General features: G+C 41.7%; 1 non-coding gene across 1 annotated transcript; it reads right to left on the bottom strand.

Annotated features, from left to right (window-relative positions):
• Positions 1-13,461: 13,461 nt before the first annotated feature.
• Positions 13,462-13,569, bottom strand: LOC115941427 (U6 spliceosomal RNA). Its single transcript, XR_004076177.1, has one exon. It is a non-coding gene; the product is annotated as a U6 spliceosomal RNA (small nuclear RNA).
• Positions 13,570-16,368: the final 2,799 nt, after the last annotated feature.

Raw genomic sequence — 16,368 nt, 5'->3', positions numbered from 1 at the left:
TGGCAATGTTCCTGAGATCCAGGCCTCCCCACATACAAAATCGTGTCGAGTAGTTTACCTTCTCATTGCCAAAAACTCTTTCAATGTTGTTCTTCCCTGGTGTACTAGTTAGGAACATGTAAAGAGCATGAAAGTGTGTGCTGAGATGGACTATGGCAGGACTTCACTGCCAGACCAGGCATGATACACACTATTTGTGCTCATCCTTTACACCACTCACAGGTCAAACAGTCACACTCCACACCCAGCAGCAATGGAGACTGCAGAAGGATTGGCCAGGAAGAATAAGAAAGGGATGTCGGTGACCTATTATTGTCTCTACTATACCACCAGATGGTAAGAGCCATGAAGTCTAGGCATGCTCAGTCCTGTCACTACCAAAACTCTTGTGCTCAATACAGTACCTCACACATTGCAGAATCAGAGTAAATATTTGCCACCTGGATGCATGGTAAGCATTGTGTGAACAACAAGGAAAGGACTAGACCTAGGATAAAATTCAGACTTTAAGTCTTACCTCTAAAAGATGAGTTAATCTGCTAAAATCCTAGAGAAAGCTCAGCTGAGCCCATGAATGCTGATAAGTGTTTATCATTTGGTTGAAAATTTTACAAGTCAAGGACAATTTATAGCAATTCGCTTAAAAATTGTTTTACCTTTCTAAATAACTTACACACATACACATTTGATTACATAAGCTGTTTCCTGAATAAATGTCAAGAAAAAAAAAATTGGTTTCTTGTGGTTTCCAGAGACCAAAAAGAGGGCAGGTAAACATTTAGAATGAACAAACACAGCCTCAATTCAGTGTCTTGGTACAAGGGGCTTTGGAATAAATGGGGAAAAAATTCTCTGTGTTTTGAGTTTCCCTTGAAGGACCTTACTATTTCATGTCATCCAGAAAGCCTAGCAACCAATTTATAAGCTCTCATAAATCAATCTCTGCTAGGCAGTAGCCCACATTGTGTACAAATTGTAAGCATTTCTACTTCTGCCAGGAAGGAATACCAATGTAGAAGCTGTGGAGATGTGGCTAATTCTATCAGGTACAATAGAACAATGATGACTAATGGGCTCCATTCTTAAGATCACAAGAGAACTGTAGATTAACAAGCAAAAAAAATTATGCCAAAATAAGAGGCATTAGAAAACCAGGGTACTGTGCAGATGGTTTGTTCCTGCATGCCAAAGAAACTAATGAAATCATTCCCCCTTCCATGCTTGAAGATAAAGAAATGAAATACACGCACACTATAAGAAAAATGAAGCATTGGGTCCCTTTTACTTAAAACTGTGTTGTTTTTCCCTAATGGACTGACGATAGGACATGAAGGGTCATGTAGGTAAGTCATGGCACATCCAATCATTGCTTGAACAAGATGTTTCTAACCCATTTAACTGGATACTACAGAATAAAGCATATATAATCAACAGGCACTAAAAATGAAGTACAAATAAATAAACCACGATGGTCCTCCACTTACGTGCAGAATGTGCCTGGATTGTGCAAGGAATGACCCTTGCAGTCGATTCCACCTTCACCTTGATGTTCGGACCCAGATTACCCAATTCCTAGTTGTGGGTTGTGGGACAGCTTCTCTGGGAGTTCACAGTTTAGTGCCTATAGACACGGGGAATATGACATAACGATGTCAGGACGGAAACACTGCCCAGTGTCTCAGGCTTTTGAGGACACTGGAATCACCAGGAGAGTTTATTAAAATGTAGGTTGCTGACCTCCAGTCTGAGGTTTTGATTCAGTAGATATGGGGTGGAGTCTGGGAATTTGCATTTTTAACAAGTTCCCAGGTGATGCTGATGCGGCTGGCCCAGGGGCCACACTTCGTGAACCAACGTATTAAGTTAATAATCAAACACCTGATTGAGGGGGTATAGCTCACTGGTAGAGCATTTGACTGCAAACACCTGATTGAAGATCCTTTGCAGTACAGAATAGATTTGCAGCCGTGAAAGGATATTTTTTTTTTTTTTAAGATTTTTATTTATTTGAGAGAGCATGAGAGGGGAGACAGTCAGAGGGTGAAGCAGACTCCCCGCTGAGCAGGGAGCCCGATGCGGGACTCGATCCCGGGACTCCAGGATCATGACCCGAGCCGAAGGCAGTCGCTTAACCAACTGAGCCACCCAGGCGCCCCTGTGAAAGGATAGTTTTATCCAAACCATAAGTACTTTCATATTAGTACCTATCATACCTACATTTATCTAAAATCTTTTTTTTTTGGTGTAAGGATTTTCTTTTAACATAATGAAATGATAGTATAAACAGCATAAATTTGCAAGAGGGTTCACAAGATACAATTTAAAAACAAGTGAAACTGGGTATTTAATAATTTTAATATATAGATATTTATAAGCACAGTAAAAATCGAGTAAAATAAGTTTTAAAAATATGTACATTAAGCAGACACCATTTTTCCTTTTTGCTGGAGAGTAACATAACTTTAGGAATACATTTATCTAAAATCTTAACCTCCCTTTCTCCCATTGACAAACTATACAAAAAAAGGAACCCACCCACTCCCCATGTCCTTGCACCAGAAGTTTCTCAGAAGCTTCACTAGAATAACCTCGTATCTTCTTCAGGATCGCTCTTTCAGCGTCATTGACTTTTGGTAAATAATGTTAGTTCCTCATTGGCGCGATATCTTCAGCTAGTCCTTGGGAAGTTCAGCAATTTGCCACTTGTCCCGAGTTTAAGTAACAGGAATGAGATCATCAACCTCTCCTGGTGGGTCTCCTCAGTCTTTTCATTCTGCTTGAATCCCAGCAGGCAATGGACAGGGAGATCCCCAAAGGCTAACAAACTCTAAATTACAAGTGAGGGCTACATGCTGGAAGGCCCCCTAGAGATAGTGTATCTTGGGTTAAATTAATCTGTGACTGTATTTGGTGTGGCTGGTACAATGGCTCAGGAAGACCTGCGCAGGTGTGGTTCAGAAAGGGCATGCCCTCGGCAGCTTGCTCTTCTTCCGGACTTGCTACTCCCTTCACTCATTTATATTACCTGCCCAGGCCCTCTAGATTGCTGAAATTGCAGCACCTAAAAAACCCACTCGTTGAATGGACAGGGAAACCATGGCTTGAAGGACCGCAGCCACTTCCCAAGAGGTATATCAGTAGCTAGTGCCACGGACTAGAGCTTTAACAGAATTACAACCCGTGGCTCAAGGCTCCTTACTGATGTTTTGCTGCTTTCACATCTTTGGGGTCTCTATGGTGTCAACAAAGAACTTAGACAAGAACTTGACCAGCACTTTCACTGATCTTTCTCTCTGAATTATCCTTAATGATGCAAATATCATAGTGGTCCACATCAGTCTATCAGATGGCCACGTCTGCCTAATCAACAAGGTAACTTCTTCAACTTGGTACCTTTCTCAACATGGTAACTTCCTCTGGCGTGTGTTGAAATGTGCTGAGGTTCCACTTCCCATTTTTAGGTGTGTGGCGGGGGGCGGAAAATATTATGTAAACAAGTCCAGGGTCAAAGAAATGACTCGTGCACTAGCCTTGAAGTAAGCGGCAGAAATGGTGTAAGTTTTCACAAAGGCATTCTTTAAAAACAGGAGGAAAAAAATGAAATTAGACCAAAAAGCTTACGGAACACTCTGAGTTTCAAAACATATTGAAGTCAAGGGAGATACGCTTTTCCTCGTCTCTCTTTCATTTGGCTGCCTGAGCTATTCTCTACGTTCCTTTTGTCTTCACTGCAGGGAGAGCCGTCACCTGGTCCAGTGTGACCTCCTGGTTCTAACTCTTGACTGCCAAGCAAGGGACAGGGCAGGGGAACCAAAAGTAGTGATTCTCAAAATTAAGCATGCCAAACAATCACCTGGGGAACTTGTTGACGATGCAACTTCTTGGTTGTCAGCTGCAGATATTTCTGGTGGGCCTGAAACCTGCATGGTTGAGCAGCACCCACAAATGTTTTTGATGCTGATGATACTTCAAGGAGACTGGAAAAAATGCCTGTGCTTCCGAGAAGTACTTTTCAAACTTTCGTGTGCCCACAAATCTCTGTGAAAATGTAGAGTCTAATTAAGTAGGTCCGGGGTGGGGTCTCACAAGATCTGGGAACAGGCTGGAACTGCCCTTTGGGTCTCTAGAATTTAGAGCTGTGATGTCAGTCAGTTGCCTGCATTCAAATTCAGATCTGCACTGTACTGGCTGTGAGTCTGGAAGTTTCTTAACCTCTCTGTGCCTCAATTTTCTCATCCTCAAATGGGATACACTATTAGTACTTATTCCTATGATTATTGTGAGCTTTCAGTGAGAGAATTAATGTCAAACTCCTAGCACATAGGGAGGCTTAAACGTCAGCTATTATATATTATAGATTTAAATGTCATGTATTATATATATGTCATATATATTTTTATATATTATAAATATATATTTAAACATCAGCTATCATATAAATATATATTTACAGATATTATGCTTTGACTTCTGTGTTTGATACATGCATACATCACTAGGGGGATTTAGAGAATCACAGACTGGTATCTTGGTGGGGGCTTGCCCAGGTGACTTGAGTTCAAAGCCCCTTTCTCCCACCCCCTTCTTCCTCCCTTCCATACAAAACACACATCCTGAATGTGCCAAACAGCCATTCTCTCTTCTCAAACCAGAGGTTCCAGGAGAACATCCAACTAACTGGCCATCTTAGTAGGAGTAGGAGAAAGAGAGGAGCGCGTGTGCACGCACACACATACACACACACACACACACCAAAAAAAACAAGTTTTGAGCTGTGCCCATTCTAATAGATTCTGAACTCCTTAAAGAAGTACCACGTCTTCCTGGAAAAACAAAACTCCAGAAGTTTCTGTGTAAAGCATCTTGTACAATCATGGGTTCCGAATAACGCAGTTCTCTTCTGCTACCACCACCATTTCCCCCCAGACATCAGTAAAATTGCCTCGATTCCAGGTTGGCCAGCTAAGAGAAATAGAGCCAGTAGCTTATCAGCCCCACAGGTAAGGATCATGAACAGGGAAGCAAAGTTCATAAAGTTTCACTTCTTGGTTCTACTTACTGTGTCACGTTGAAACAATGTGTCTGCTCCAGCTCAGCCTATGGGAGAGTGTCTGTGATAGCAAAGCCACAGCCAAGTTGCATCTTATCTCATTTTAATCAATGATTCTTGCACTGTAGTCTGCAGAAGCATCTTCAGGGAACACTTTTAAGCTTGTAGATACCCAGATCACACTTCACAAGATGCAGATGCAGTGGGTCTGATATGAGCACTAGATCATCTGTATTTTTTAACTGATGCACCAGTTAATTCTGAGGCAGGTAGTCTATTGTCTGGGAAACAAAGGTTTTTAAAGAGTAAGGAATAATGCTTAGACATGATGCTAGTTGAACAGAAGAGCTGCCCAAACCTTTGGTTAGTGTGGAGTGACCCAATTCTGGTGTTTTAAATGACCCCGAGAGAAGCTAGCATTTGCTGAGTGAGCAGGCACTGAGGCTAACCACTTCACACTGACATTCCTCTGCAGAGCTCTGTTGCCACCATTATTCTCACGCAGCACGATGAAGGTGGGGCTCAGAGGGCTTAAAGAACCTTGCCCCAAGTTTTACCATGAATTAGTGTCTAAGGTGGGACCGTAACCTGTAATTGTCTGACCCTGAGTCAGTCTATTCTATTATGCTCTAAAACAGAGCTTCTTGAACTTCAGCAAACGTCGGAATCCCGTGGAAGACCTGTTAGAACAAATTGCTGGGTCCCACCCTCAGAGTTTCTGGTTTGTTAAGTCGGGATGGGATCTTAGAGTTTTTCTTTCTTTCTCTTTCTTTCTCTCTTTCTTTCAAGATTTTAATTATTAGAGAGAGAGAGAGAACGTGCGCTAACGAGTTGGGGGGGAGGGGCAGAGGGCGAGGGAGACAGAGAATCTCAAGGCAACTCCATGCTGAGCAGGGAGCCCAAGGCAGGACCCTGAGATCACGACCTGAGGCCAAACCAAGAGTCACAGGTTTGACTGACTGAGTCACCCAGCTTCACCTCCCCCCCGCCCCCCGCCAGTTGGCATTTCTAACAGGTTCCCAGCTTCTGCCACTGCTGTTGGACTTTGAGAACCACGGCATTAGAGTTAGCTGTTGGGTCTTCTTCTAGAAGTCTGATGCCGTGCCTCTTTAGCTACTCACCCGAGGACAACTTATAAAAGCTTTCTTTTTCCTGCAGCAGCTGCTCTGCCATCTAGTACATGTCGAATGGCCAGCGAAGCTGCTGTTAGGCCAGTTCTTAAGTGTCTTCAGGCATGACCTCATCAAGCATTTGAAGTTGTAATAAGTCATCCCCTCCCCTCAAGCAGAAAGGACAACCTCTCCCTTGTGGTAGTTCTTCTACAAAGGTTCTTCTGCTCTTTTATTTCTTTGCTTTAAAAAGGCAGAACCGCGCTTCTCTTCCAACTAAGCAATGGTGAGCTAGCTGAATGCGGCGCTAGCCAGTCCCGGCCAATCAGGTACTAAGGAAATAATCCCGCCCCTCATTTCCGCCCTCCCTTTGGTCATGAAATTCCAACTGGGGTCTCCACAGGTCTTCCCTGTTTGTCAATGGCCCCATGCTTGTCTCCTGGGTCTTCTGGGCTTGACTCACCCCAAGGGCACCCACAGCCACTCCAGGCACGAGCGAGTGCAGACTTCTTCGTAAGGAGGGTCTATTTCAGCTGCAGCTCCTTTTGTTCTTCCCAAGGAGTGGCACGCCTGGCCGGCCGAGCTGTTCCCACCGCTAGCTGAAGGAACACCAGGCGGGGGCGGGCAGGTGCAACGACTCGGAAATTCCTAACAGCTGTGATGGCTGTTCCGTCAGTAGAGTTGACAAGCTCAGAGTCAAAAGTCTCCAGGGACTTTGTTCTCGCCTGGTGCCTGTGCACCTTGTATGGGTCTCTACGTCCATCAGTAAAGCCACATCTCCGAGGCCCCCTCTTTTGCAGGATTCAAACTGCAATATGATTTGACAGATCTCATGACAATACTTCAACCGGCCTTCTGGATGACTCTTCTCCAGCTCAAGAGTCCACCAAACTGACCCCTTGGAAACTCTTCTACTGCTCCATTGGGACTGTGAGACCAGGGTGCAAACTCATGTGCACTTACCAAAAGCAGTGGACTTGACCACTCTGAAGTCAGTGTTTCCGACTGTCAAAGGGAGACCTTTCTGCCTACTGCACTGATGGAGTTGGGGGTAGGACGGGGAGAGGACAGAACAGAATAGGACACATGAAGGTGCCTGGGATGTGTAGGCCCTCCAAAATTAGGAGGCGAATCTGAGACCCAGTGACCCTTAAGATTTTTTCTAATCTTTTTCTCTATGTAGAAATGTTTTGAAGTGGTAACAAAATCTGACTGACTCTGGACTGAGCAAAGTTCAGAGGGCACAAGACTGGGACCTCAGCTGAGCATGCAGGCTAATAATTTTGACATGAGTTCACACCCATGCTCTGCTACTCACTGGGGGTGTGACCTTCATGGCTTATGCAAAGTCCCTGATTTTCAGCTTTCTTTCTTTCTTATTGAGTTGTGAGCATGACATAATTATGTATTAAGCTTTTAGCATAATAATACATAGTCAATCCTCCATAAATGCTGGTTACTTTCACTGATAAGTATTTGGGGGATATACATACCATAACATTTTGCAGGTCATTTCAGGGTGTTCACGGATTTCTCTAAAGTCTACCTACAGGTACACGGACACTTGATGCCCCTGAGCCCTGATAATACATGATACACAGTACAGTCCATGTATTGATCCACCATTAGTTGGGTTGCTTTACAATGTATTTTTTCTTCTATCCTCAGATAACGGGTTTGTGGACTTTTCAGTGTTCTCCTACAACCAACTGAATGTAAAGCCTCAGTGCAGCCTAGAAACCTCTGAGTCTTGCAAATCTGTTCAAACTCAGCCTGGACTCCGGTGACATGGCCTGTGTTGGTGCGTGTCTTTTCCTATGGCCGTCATCCTCCTCTTTCTCTCTGCTCGGTCTCTGGTCTCTGCTGGCCCTTGCAGACGGTTTCCGTTGAGCTCTGATATCCATGCGTAGAACTCAGCCCACTTACAGGTGTTCACATGAAACTTGCACTGAGCATTTTAGAACCTTGGTGAAGAGTCACACTGTGGAGTGCAAACTTTCACCTTGACTGTTCATCCTGCTTTCCCTCTTGATCTCCAGCGTATCGAAGAATCTCTTCCTCCGATTCCTACGCATGCAGTCCTCAGCCAGACCTAGGCCTGCCAGGGTGTTACTTTCTATCCCACCCACTCATCAAGATTTTTTTTTTTTTCCAAACAAATACGACTCCTTTCCTGAGAAGTTGGGTGAAAAATTTTCTTCCTCTCATTTGTATGAATTAATGTCCCTTGTGACCAGGATGTCTTATTCTATGTTCCCAGTGTTTGGGAGAGTAGCCATCACATAGCAGCTGTTTACCTTTTGGATGAGAGGAAAGGAGAAAGGAACAGGAGGAAGGAGGAAGGAAGAAAAGAAATCCCCAGGTATGTTCTGGATCCAGACCATGATTCCATGAGCCAGCTTAGCGATTGCTGTTGAAGGCAGCTGGCTTATTACTGCTTATTATTACTCTTTGTTTCTCTTCCATTCCCACTTTCTTGGCAATTTTTTTCCCAAGCTAATTTCTAGCCCTCATGATAGAGTCACATGGTTGTTCTTCCTTTTTTTTCCCCTGCTAAGTGAGAGGAGTTCAGACAACTCGCTCCATAATCTCCTCGCAGGTAATTAGTTGACTCAGGGGGCATTCTCAAGAAGCCAGAAGCATGTTGGCTTTAATTTCCCTTTCTTAGATTCTCTTCTCTCTATTAACTTCATCCTTTGCCAGGGCAAAAATTAATTTTTATGTCTCCTTTCTCCAGGCATCATCATTTATGCCTCCAACAGCTTGTGGGTTTTTTTTTCTTCTTTGTTTTCTCTTTCTTGGAATAGACATCTCCTCAGTTCTTGTAAATTGAGCAAGAAAAAAAAATTTTTTTTACCAATTCTTCCTGGTGTGGCTTTTCTTTTTTCAGAATGAATATATTGGGACCTGAGAGTGAGTCTGCTTTGATTCAGAGCCAGAAATGTGGGGATCTTTATTGTTTTTGGAAACTTCTCCATGGGATCCTGGGAGACATTAGGTTTGGTCCTTACAGACTGAGTTACCCTCTGTTGTATTGGGGGCGGCCCAGATTGAGCAAGTGTTGTGAAAAAAAGAAAAAAATGGGAAGGAAGACTAGAAGAAGCCATGGACAACTCCCTGTTTTTTTGTAAGGAAGGCAGTTGATTTCACCTTGACACAGATACACTCTCTCTGCATCAGCCCCAGGGCGTGGCACAAGAAAATCAAAGATGGATCTCTTGTAAAGTTGGACTAATACATTCAGACAGGTAAAACTGAATTGACTGACCAGACTGCTAGCCTGTTATTTAATCACGTGAATCAGATTTACATTTGCACACAGTTTGTGCGCTGTGTGAGTAGGGGGGACAGAAAGGTTCATTTCTGTATGTCAAATTCTTAGCTACACACCTGTCATGTGGTTAGAAGTCAGAACCAATCTTGGAGTTTATTTAAACTGGTCAGTTTGTTGCTTGAATATATATAGGGCTGAGGATAGCATAGGAGCTGACTACCTTAAGGAAGCAAAGGGGAAAGGCCCGAAATATTTGAAAGAGAATCCTCAAAACCTTTGGAAGATATGAGTGGGAAGATGCCTGGCTTTTCTTCTATTTATATCAACCTCTATTCTAGATGATAAAGGTTAAGTGCAAAGAAGACTGGGTCTTTGACTCCAAGGGCACCACAGTCTGGATGGATAGAGAAGTAAATGAGTAATTAAAAATATATGATGAAATGATATGAATTTTAGCAGTTGAGGAACTAAAGTAAGCTTTCTCAGCAGACTAGCATTAAAATTATACTTGTATAAATATGGAAAACACTTCTGAGACAGTGTTATATTGAAAGGCAGAATAATCATTGTATATGTATACATACGTATGTATACACACACACACACATATATAATGGTTGTTTTTTTTTAAGTGTCACCCTTCCAATATTTTCCCTCTACCTTCAAGATAAAACTGAACTCCTTCAGGCTGAAGCTCTTAAGACTCCCCACTACCTGGCCTTGCCACATACATCTCCAAAAACATCTTCTACTTATCTTCTAGCGCCCCTCTTCATCCCACATCATACCCCAGACTTCTCCAGAGCCCTGAGGAACAATCCTGCTTCCCCATTCACAGCATTTCAGGGTAGGTACATATGAAACAACGTGACACAGAGGAGTCGAGTTATATTTGCATTTTCCCCAATCAGAAATAATAAAGTCTTCAGGCTTTTTTTATTATTTCACCCCCACCCTTGTCTTCTTCATTTTACACCACTCTGGATCGAAAACATGCTTAAACTGGAAAAATGCGAGACAAAGTACTGTAAAGAAAGTTTATCTTTCTTTTTTTTTCTCTAGAGCTTTGCTTTGCAATGATGTGTCTCTCCCCAGCTTACATACAGCTAGAATTAGAAATAGACATGCTTGCTCTCCTTGACTGGCTTTGAGATCAAAGACAAGGCAAGCTTCGAAGATCTGGATGAAGTTTTCACACATTTTAAACCACACTCTGCATTATGCAAGCCTTTTGCACAGACAGGTATGAATGTGGTGAAGGGAACCATAACACAAACTATAATGTGAGCGGGAAGATGATCACTGATGGAGATGCTAAAACACAAACCTTGAGTTACAGATTCCACACCAGCTCTCCAGACCCTCTGTTAGCTGGAACATGAATGTGTCACCAAGGAAACCCCCCCTTGTCTTTCAATCACTTGAGCCCCTAAACCACACTGTTTGGGCAGGATTGGCACTTGACGTATCACACTGCTGAGCTTCTTAAAGTGAACACGGGGAAAACCATGAGGCAACTGCCATTTTAACACTGGAAATTCAGTCAAACCGCAATGCCCAGTGATAAATCCAGAATGTGAGTCAGGGATGCTGATGTTCTCATCCTTCTGTCACTAGCACAAGCAAGGTATCCAATCTGAAAGGGATTCATCAGTCAGCAAATCAGCCTCACAATTCCCTTTTCAGAAATAATTTACTGGGGTTTGGGAATGAGCCTGCTTTGATTCAGAATAGTAATGTTAACGTGGGGTTCTTTATGTCTTCTGAAGCCCTCTTCCTAAAATTCTAGGAGAGATTAGGGTTGATCCCTAGGGATGGCAGCGTGGTGCCAATGGAAAAGGTCACCCAAATGGCACTGCATGTGTGTGGTGCAAGAAGAAGACAATTCTGCTCTCCTGGATTCCCCTCAGGGAGTCAGCAGTCTCCTGCCTAAATGTGGACATTTATTCCAAGAGCCACTTGCGGATGAGGGGTAGGATTTGCAAGGGACATGTACAGTCACATTAGATGATCACCAAATGGCCTTCCAAAAAGTGTGGTCCCATTTCTCCGGAGGGCCTTGTGTTTGCAATAGGGAGAGGGCAAGTTTGCGGCTTGCTGGGAATATCCAGGGAGAGGTTGAGGGCTGCCTCCAAGGTCTTCTTTCCCTGTCCAGTCTCCATGTAATTTTCTGTCTCTCTGATCAATACTTGCTGAACAGATATGTAGAGAATCTTTATTTAAATTTATGCAAATCACCAGTCCTTCTGTGGAGCCCATTATGACTCCGGACCATGCCATGGAGCCCTCTGTGTGTGCCCCCCAGCTACCCGCAGTGACTGCCACATACACCGAAGGGATTCCTCCCATGAACTCATTCCTTTGCAGGGAGGCCAACCAATGAAGAGTTCAAGAGTTAGAACAGCCTCAAAGAATTAGGTTTATGATCGTCAAGTTCCCACTGACAGGAACTGGTTGGGGGGGTTACAGGAAGGAGGGGAAAGGGTGGAGAAGCCACATGTCTTCGAGAACCCAGCAAATGTCTTAATTAATAGATAAGCATCTTGTTTACTTAGCATTTTCAATATTAGAAAGCAAATAGGACCAAAGCAGGGTCTAAGAACTGCATGTTCTTCCCTACTAAGAGAAAAGAGATTCCACAAACTGATGTGTGTTCAGCATTCATGACCAGTGCGGCAGAGCATTAAGAGTGGGTTGGGCCCTGGCTCAGAAGAGACAAAAATGATTCAGCCGGTAAACATCAAAAGAGAATCGATTTCTCCTAAAGTGCCCTCTACAATATTATTAAATTTGTCTCTAAAAGGTCAGATCGATTTTAATAATATCCACTGTCTTGTGAATTCCTATTCATCCTTCAAAACCCTCCTTGACACCAGTATCACTGACCAAGAAAGTGTGCCCTAATCTCCCCTAGGGCATCAATTTGCCTTTTTCACACACAGGTATTGTCACTCTTTTTATACTCAACTCTCAGGTGTTCATTTGCAGGTCTGTCTCTCCTGCTGGACAGGAGCTCCCTGAGTCCAGACAGTGGCCTCATTTATTTCTGGGTCCTTGTTTTAACCTATGGTGTAGCACTGTAAATGCCATATACCTACTCAATAAAGGAACACACTTATCCTAAGTATAGTATTTATTCTGCAACTTCTGGTGGCCATGCATAAACATCCTTGTTTTCTTTCTGGCTGCAGGTCACAGGCTAGTTACTCTCATCTAATGAAATTATTTCGTGGATGAGATCATTGAAATTGAGTAATTCTCTCAAGGCTGTAGGACTTATTAAATGACCCAGCCATTTTTTATAAGTTTATGACAAACTTATTTGGTATGAAACCTGACCCATGCTGACATGAGTCTATTTATAGTTTTTAGTTATCCCATTTACTATGAATAGTCATATGTTACACTATAAAATATTAGTGCATTTATTGTGTATTACCCCTTTCTGTAATAAGAAACATTCAAAATTCTCTATTACATCTTGCCCCAAGGATTTCAGAAAAGGTACCATGTACTTGTACAGTGTGATTTCATCAAAAGAACCCATATCATACAGTAAGTGTCCTTTAGTTGTTAGTGCTTATTACAGCAAAGCACCATCAACGGTCATATTAAATTGGTGTTAGCCACTTGGCTTGTATTGTGTTATTTTGTGTTCATTTAATTGTCAATGTATTGTGGGTATAAATATGTTAGAAGCTATATACATTTTACTGTTAATCTAATTTTATATTTATAATATTCAGGTACTATGGTAATAAAAGTAACCTAACCGAATAAAAAAAATTAAGGAAATCGATGAAAAAAATTGTATAGCTAAACTTAACTTGAAAAAAACCCCTTACATGTCCCTAGGGGGACAATATAAGTGATTTTGTGAGTGATTATATACATATATATATATATATATATACACCACTAGTTGTATACATAAATACATAGTATGTGCTCTAAGAATCATGGGTATTATACACACTCAGATTAGTCTTCCTCTTCTTTTGACAACCCTACTTATTCAGAGTCACAGAAATAACTGATTCTTTCACTCACCTTGTCCTTTTTCTCCTTGCGCTGGGACCATGCTAATCTTCTCTGTATCGCTCCAATTTTAGTATATGTGCTGCTGAAGGGAGCACACAGTTTATCCTTTTTCTGATCCCACCCCCACCTCTTTAGGGACCACATGCACACAGAAGTTTCGGAGGAATGAATGGAATCAGCCAGCTGACTTGGAATGATGACGGTAGAGCCACAATCAGAACACTTGCATATTTACTCTCAGCCAGAAAGATGGAAATTTAACAACATTTGTGACATTCAAGATGGTAGTTACATGCAGGGCCCAGACAGATAAAAGAAATAGATGAGGTGGGCAGGCTGTAAGAAAGAAAACTGTGCAGGGTGATGAGGGATGGCAAATCGAAATGCTTCAGTATTGGAGTAAAAACAGGCAGTGGGGGACTATGGTAGAGAAGCAGCCAATCATGGGAATTTGAACTTGAACACCAGCTAATTGTCAGTATAATTTGGGATTGTGGGTCCAATTTGCTGTATCTTTTGTTTTTCTTTTTCAAAGGGGGTGGTGGGGGAGAAAACCAGGGTTCTGTATGCATTCTCCTGACTTTCTATATTGGCAATTAATTCAATGAAAAAATAATAGTGTAGATCAAATAAAATACATCTGTGGGCCAGATTTGGTCTTCAGATCATCACTTTGCATCCTATGACTTAGAATCTGATGGCATCATTAGCATCCTGAACAAACTTGTTACACATGGTCCCCTATTTCTAACCCTGGATAAAAGGAGATGGAAACTTTTCTTGTGGTAAATCATATTATTTTCATCTGAGGTGATAGCTTTGGATCTGGCTCAAGAGTTCACTTCTGGAAAAGAGAAATCTCTTTCTGCCCTTGTTTGTGGCTAATAGTATTTGAAATTAAACTGGACTGAAGACACTGAAATAGATACTCAAGGTCCAATCTCACGACCTTAAAGACTCTTCCTTTCAACGTGGATCCTAAATTGATATTCATCCTTTTTCCATTCCCTTAATCTAGACTTCTCAGAGTTGATATAAGGTGGTGAGTGTTCAATTTTGAATGTTTCCTGGGGTCAATAGAACCTGTGAAATCAATCTGTTCAGTTAACAAATGACAAACACTTAATGATGCAATGTTTTCTGAGAGCAAAATTGTTTGGCAACATATTTGCCAAGTTGGTAAAGAAGACAATTTTCACATTTCAACCCTCACTTGTGTTCTACTCATTTATTCATGCAACAATATGCCTTGAGTGCTTATGATGTACTGGACGCTATTTTAGTTACAGTGGATCTCATAGAGATAAAACAGACAATGTCCCTAAATTCCCTCAAGTACAAATCAAATATATAAGAATACATTTGATGCCACTCCTAATAAGTATTAGAAGTATTACACAAAACCAGATATAAAATTACAGACTACCCTATCCTCAAAGGATAGAGGGAAAAATTGCAGCCATGCTGGAGAAATAAGGGGAAAAACTGTTGAGATGGAAAGAAGACAATGAAGAAAGGGTGATAGTGAAGATAGTGAAATTAAAGCACATACAAAAGCAGGGGGGCACAGGCAAATCTTTGGATCAGTTAGGAAGAGATGCCTGGCACTTCATTTATGAATTTCTTCCTCAGCTGGGTATTTCATAATTAGAAATTGATAAACAGAAATGGTTACTTTTATGAAGTTGAACTTGGGGTTCATGTAGCTGCACTAGGAGTACATTTCCTAGGCAGAGGTCAAAGAAAATTCCTATTGGAATGAATAAGCTCTAAAAGTGTCCAAGTAATAATCACAGTTTAATTTTGAGAGGCAAGAAGCACGGAAAATAAGACAGCCCCAATAGAAATAAAGATTAAAGATGATGTATGCTTGGGCACCTGGGTGGCTCAGTTGGTTAAGCGACTGCCTTCGGCTCAGGTCATGATCCTGGAGTCCCGGGATCGAGTTCCGCATCCGGCTCCCTGCTCGGCAGGGAGCCTGCTTCTGCCTCTGACCCTCCCCCCTCTCGTGCTCTCTCTTTCTCATTCTCTCTCTCACATAAATAAATAAAATCTTTAAAAAAAAATAAAGATGATGTATGCTTATCAAAATGTCTCCAGCAAAGAAACTCAACAAACCTGGTTTCTAATGTGGTTTGAGTAACTGTTGATCTGCTTTACTTTATCTTTTATATCATGCTTTCTCTGAATAAAACCCTTGAGAAAAAGTCAGTAGGTAGGCTGAGATCACCAAAGCAACACTGTCTTACAAGTTTCCCCAACAGCCAGTTCTCCTAAGGCAGATTATAGCATTTGTATCAGTATATTTCCATTAAACACTTCTTATGTATTTATGGAGGCAAAGCCTGTAAGTGCCAAAACCAAGGAGCTAGGAAACTTTATTTTTTTTTAAGAATTGATAAACATTTCCTCCAGCCTTCCTATACAGACATAGACTTGACCATGGCTTTTCTTGTTCCCCTAAAACTGTGTCAGCTAATGGGCAGAAATATAGGTTTAAAAACCCCCAACTTTATCAAATGTAAGAATTTTTATTTTTAGGTTTATATATCTAATCAAATGAACAGAAATTAAAGAATTATCCAGATAATCTTATAACATTCACAAACCAATTTCAATTTATAAATAATTGAGAATGAAGTGCCTCATTTGAATTGTTGGGATAGTTCAGGTAGTACATCTTCTTTCTTCATTTGATGTGTGTAGACTTACTTTATAGAACCTAGAAAAACAATGTTTGGGATTTAAGAGAAAAGACAACCCCTGAACACTAAAAGATGTATTCCTAGTGGTCATTCATGCCTTTATTGAAATATTTACTGCACACTTAACATAGGTGGGGTGCTCTATTTAACAATGAAGATACAAAGATGAATAAAATGGGGCTGGTCCTA

This window comes from Leptonychotes weddellii, chromosome 7 (assembly GCF_054177405.1).
Source record: "Leptonychotes weddellii isolate Sample4059 chromosome 7, ASM5417740v2, whole genome shotgun sequence".
NCBI classification, from domain to species: Eukaryota; Metazoa; Chordata; class Mammalia; order Carnivora; family Phocidae; genus Leptonychotes; species Leptonychotes weddellii.
Note: the sequence above shows the minus strand (reverse complement) of the source record. Positions and strands in the feature narration are given on the sequence as shown.